The sequence below is a fragment of the Bos indicus genome, chromosome 21 (genome assembly GCF_029378745.1).
Source record: "Bos indicus isolate NIAB-ARS_2022 breed Sahiwal x Tharparkar chromosome 21, NIAB-ARS_B.indTharparkar_mat_pri_1.0, whole genome shotgun sequence".
Taxonomy (NCBI): Eukaryota; Metazoa; Chordata; class Mammalia; order Artiodactyla; family Bovidae; genus Bos; species Bos indicus.
Window position 1 is genome coordinate 45879011 of NC_091780.1, and position 6207 is coordinate 45885217.

Sequence of the window (6207 nt, forward strand, 5' to 3'; positions counted from 1 at the left end):
AAGAAAGAGTTAATTGGTCATGATTAGAGTTGGAGAAGGAGATTTCAAGATTTGGAGATTTTATTTACTTATATATAGGGGCTTCCCTGGTAGTTCAGTGATAAAGAATCTGCCTGCCAATGAAGAGACGCGGGTTCAATCTCTGGGTCGAGAAGATCCCCTGGGGAAAGAAACGGCAACATACTGCAGAATTCTTGCCTGGGAAATCTCATGGACAAAGGAGCCTGGTGGGCTAGAGACCATGAGCTCACAAAAGAGTCAGACCCAGCTTAGCGACTAAACAACAGCCACATGTAGCACGCACGCACATATATATATATATATATATATATACACACATACACACACATATGCACACACATATTTTCATACGTACACATTTTCTTTCTTCAAGGCGTTCATGGGAAGGTAGGGTTCAAAGCGATGAATTAAATTTTAGACAGTAACATCTGCAGATACAAGGCAAAGGACCTGAATAGACATTTTTCCAAAGAAGACATACAAATCACCAATAGGTACATTAAAAGCATCTTGACATCTCTAATTATCAGGGAAATGCAAATCAAAACCACAATGAAATATCACCTTATACCTGTTGGATGACCCATATTAATAAAGCAAGAGATAAGGGTAAGTGAGGATGTTCAGAAAAGAGAACCCTGTGCAATGTTGGTGGGAATGTGAATTGGTGTAGCCACTATAGAAAAAAGTATGACGTATGGAAGTTCCTCAAGAAATTAAAAACAGAACTACCAAATCATCATCTGTAACTTCTGGTTATAGATCCAAAAGAAACACAATCATTATCCTGAGGAGATACCTGTACTTCCACGTTCATAGCAGTGTTCCTCACAGGAGCCAAGGTATGAGCACAAATGAATGTCCATCAACAGATGAATGAATAAAGCAAATGTGGTATAGATGCAAGGGAAATTTATTCAACTAAGAAAAGAAGGAAACTTTGTCATTTGTAACAGCATGGATGAAATTTTCCATGGCAATATGCTAAGTAAGATAAGCCAGTTATTGCATGATATCAACTATATGTGGAATCATTTTTTCTTTAAAGTCAAATTCATAGAGAGAAGAAAAGTGTTTCCTGAGAGTTGGGAGAAATATTGATAGAGTTGGTAATAGGGTAGAAACAGTTACAAGATGAATAATGTCTGGGGATCTAATTTATAGCGTGGTGAGCTTAGTTGATATCGCTATTGTATAACTGAAATTTGCTAAGAGAGTAGAACTTAAATGTTCTCAGTAAAAAAGAAAAAAAGAACAACAAAAAAGAAAAAGATAAATTTGTGAAGTGATGGATGTATCAATTCGCTTAATTCTTTCACAATGTATCTGTATATCAAATCATCACATTGTATATTTTGAAAATCTCAAAATTTAATTTGTTATACCTCAATAAGGCTGGAAAAAAATTGACTGCTCCTGGCTAAATCTAATCATCTATTTTTTCCAGGCACAGTTTTTTTCCCCACTTTATTTCAAAATAATTGTAGATTCACAGGAAGAGGCAAAAAGTAGTAGAGAGAGTCCCCATGTATCTTTTATCCAGTGTTCCCTCCTGTCGTAACATTTTATGGAATGAAATCTTATGTCATCTTGGAAAACGAAATTGAGATTTCACCATTTTAAATGCAGCTGTTTGTGTATGTTTCTGTCTCTATGGTTTCTGTGCGATGCTATCACATGTATAGGTTTGTGTTACCATGACCACAATCAAGCCACAGAACTATTCATCAGCACAAAGACCCTTTATGTTACCCCTTTATAGTTACTCCTACCTCCTTGTCTTTCCACATCCCAGTAACTATTATGTTCCTAATCTCTATAGTTTTACCATTTTGATATAAATGAAATATTATAAGTATGTAACTCTTTGAGATTAGTTTAGTCACTCAGTGTAATTCTCTGTGATCCATCCAGGTTGTTGCCTATCTCAGCAGATGATTCATTTTTATTCCATGTTATGAACATACCATTGGTGTTCAACCTACACTGAAGGACATTTGGGTTGTTTCCAGTGTCTGGCTCTTGTAAATAAAGCTTCTACAAGCTTCATGTACAGGTTTTTGTGTTATAGTCTTAAAATCTTGAGCTTTTTTTGTGCTTTCACCCTCATTGACTATCCTGTTCTTTTTGTGTGTGTGCAAAACCCCTGCATCTTCTTTATTTTGCATACTTAAATTTCAGAACAAAATAAACAAACAAAAAAATATACTACACAACATTCAAACGCCATGTTTCTGTCCTATTCTTAAAGTCAAAAACCAAGGACCCTCATTTGAATCCTTATGTTTGTCACTCATTTCTCTGTAGCTCTTTCACTACCTGACCTGCATCTTTAAGACTCAGACTTTGGTCCTCACAGGGAAGATATTTCTAGAAAAGATTATGTACTTTCATAGCTTCAAACACCAGTTTTTGTGACTTACAGCTCTATATCTTTAGATAACTTGCTGTTCATATAGTATCACTACTTAAATATTATGCCAGCACCAACATGTAACATTTATTTGTCAAAAATGGAACTTTTTTCTATTGTGTACATCCTGAGAGCCTTCTAGGCCTCACCACTCTCCTGGATGCCTAGGGGTATAGTCCTCTGCTGTTTGTGACTTATCCTTTTCTTTAGTCTCCTATATTCAATCAAGCATCAAACCCCGATGGCTCTTTCTCTGTGTCTTTTTTTTTTTTTTTTTAAACTTTACAATATTGTATTAGTTTTGCCAAATATCGAAATGAATCCGCCACAGGTATACCCGCATTCCCCATCCTGAACCCTCCACCCTCCTCCCTCCCCTCCCCTCCATCTGGGTTGTCCCAGTGCACCAGCCCCAAGCATCCAGTACCGTGCATCGAACCTGGACTGGCAACTCGTTTCATACATGATATTATACATGTTTCAATGCTATTTTCCCAAATCTCCCCACCCTCTCCCTCTCCCACAGAGTCCATAAGACTGATCTATACATCGGTGTCTCTTTTGCTGTCTCGTACACAGGGTTATTGTTTCCATCTTTCTAAATTCCATATATATGCGTTAGTATACTGTATTGGTGTTTTTCTTTCTGGCTTACTTCACTCTGTATAATAGGTTCCAGTTTCATCCATCTCATTAGAACTGATTCAAATGTATTCTTTTTAATCTGTGTCTTACGTCTTATTCTCTCTCTTTTTTCCTTATTGTTTTTCAATTCTCAAGCTATCCTTCTCTTCCTTAGTCTCTCATATTATTATGTTCAATTCTGTGGTTAGTCCTTTTTCTTTTTTCGGGGCATATGCTGACCAAGTGTGCCTTTAAAATTATTATTATTTTATTTTTTGTATTGAAGCATAGTTGATCTACAGTGTTTCAGTATACAGCAAAATGATTCACACACACATTCTTTTTCAGATTCTTTTCCATTATAGGTTATTACAAGATATTAAAAATAGTTCCCTGTGCTATACAGTAAGTGCTTGTTATTTAGTCCTTTTGTTTTTTCTTCTGTATTCTAATCTCCATCAGAAGGGTCTGTCTTTCCTATAGCATTGTTATGATACTGCCTGTTAAAGAATCTAATTCGTCACTATCTTCTATTATATATCCTTCTCAACTCTATTGCCATTTGATGTCATTCAGGCTGGTCTTCTACCTTCTTCCACAGATAAATTTCTGTTATACAGTATTTGCCATGAAATTTTTCTCATATGTCTTCTTTACATGTTTAAAATAATTTTTCATTGTAAATGTAATACGTGTTCCATATTTATTATAGAAAATTTACAAAATACATAAAAGCAGAAAGAAAAAAGTTACCATAATATCACCTCCTAGAATAATGGTGTACTCTGTTGTATATAGAGTACATTAGTAATAGTCTTGTTTTATTTCCTTCAAGTCACTATTATTTTTAAAGGCTTAAGATGCACGCCTTTGCATTTCCTTCATACTCTAAGTAGCTTTCTGTGTGTGTGTTTGCTATTTGATGTGTGGTGTTTTGCCTCCCAAAGATTTTAAGTGCGTCAGGAACACTAAGATGAATCATAGGGTATCTTGCCAAATTTTAGGGGCCGCTTCCTAAGCCCTGGGTCAGCTGTTTACCCTTTCTCTTACATTGTGCATTGATGTGATCTAGTTTCTAAATTCCACCACTTGCAATCCCAGAATTCCTTTTTCAAGAGTGCCAAGAAACAGGATAAAGTTTTCAAAAATTTCCTCCGCTGAACTATTTCAGAAGTCAATATACAAATTCCTTTTTACTTTTAAGTTTTTAAAAATATTGTTTATTACAATTTTTTTCCTTTGTTCTTTTTTTAATTTTTCTTTTAAACTGCTAGTAACTTTATAGAGCCACACAGGAAGCAATAGCAATGCTAACAAACTACATTCCTTTCCCCCAAACATTTTGGGGAAAGTGGAGTCACAAAAGAAATGTTAAAAATAATAATAGTGGCACTTCATTTTCATTGAGATACAGGTGAATATTGTCTGTCTTCTCAGAGTCCAGTGAGATTTGTTGAGAAACCCCCACACTCCCCACACTATTATTTCCAATTTCAATGTTCTTCCTACCTAATGTGTAGAAAAACCATCCACAATATCCCTTGAAAATCAACGTGTCACTCTGGAGTCAGAGTGCTTTTAAATCTGAGCTCTAATAGTTACTAACGGGCTGTCCTTGGGCAATTGACCTGATTTCTACGAGATACGAGATCAGCTTATTCCTCTGTAAAATGGAAATAGCAAAACTTAGCGCCTCGGGGCATTAAAATAATCAAATGAGATATTGCATGTGAAGGGCCTAGCCTAGAGCCTGACACAAAGTAGACCTTCAACAAATGTTAGTCTACTCTCCTCTTCCTTTTCTTCCTAGAGGACCTTGAATATTACTTCTGCATATAAGGGGACATTTAGTTACTTGCTAAATGAACGTATGAAAAACCTCCTTTACTCCTGAATAGAAATTTCTTTTCCCCCATTTCTTCACTGATAACTTATATGCAACACAGCATGACTGATAACTTCCATTACATTTTTATTTAAAATGATAGTAGTTTGTATGTTATGTTCACCCTGGAAGATTGGGAAGTCATATTACAGAAATGACAGAATAAAATAGAAACAGTGTCTATAGCTACATTGAATGAATCAAAGGAGGATGTGAGATTGGGAAAATATCATTACTGCTTCCTTAACAAAGGCAGAAAAGTTCAGAAGGCAGTTATAAAATTATATTAAGTTCAGAAAGGCATAAAACGATATTAAGATGGATCTCTGGCTATGGAAAAGTGAAGAGGTTGACAAATCCTCTCACCAAGTAGCTATGAACTTGTACAGAAATTTCAAAATCAGTCATTTCAGGGCTCAGGGAAGCTACAGGGCTCAGGCAAACAATGAATTGAAAGTTGTATATCCTTTAGATATTGGTGTGAAGAAGGAAATGGCAACTCACTCTAGTATTCTTGCCTGGAAAATCCTATGGATGGAGGAGCCTGGCAGGCTACATACCATGGGGTCGCAGAGTCGGACAGGACTGAGCGACTTCACTTTCACTTTTAAAAATCGGTGAAGAGTGGGCGTCTTCAGTGAGAGAAGGGGTGTCCTTGCCTAGGGCTCTCTCAATATTATATCATGATTTTTGGGGGGCTGTTGTTCTGTTAAGGTGGTGCTTGCTGTGAAAATCAGTAACTTTGATGCTGGATGAGGCTAACTTGACTTGGAGTAGAGGATGGAAAACCAGCAAACCAGAAGAGCCTGCACCTGTCTCAGCCTTAGGTCTCTGTTTGGAGCAAAAGGCAGACACGAGGACTATCCAGAAATTCAACAGAGAAATCCTAATAAAAGAAATCCGTTATTGAATATTTCCTGTATGATTGGTCCTTTGCTTGACACTGGGACTATAAATATAACTAGGACATACTTTTTACATTCATGGAGTATACAGTCTACTGAAATTTAAAAAATGCATCAATACCTAGTTTTCTAGACTTCCTGTTGTGTGGTAGGAGCCATCAATCAGTAGCGATCAGGATATCACCTGATAATCATCCATGCCCTAAAACTTTGTCCAGCTTGCCCACCTAAACTCCTGAGTGTGAAATAGGGACAGTAATACCTGCGTGAAATGACTGTTGGGAGGCTTGATAAGATGCACAGTAGCACAGAGTTAAACACGCTGTAAACAATAACTTTCATGAGTTGATTTGAAATAT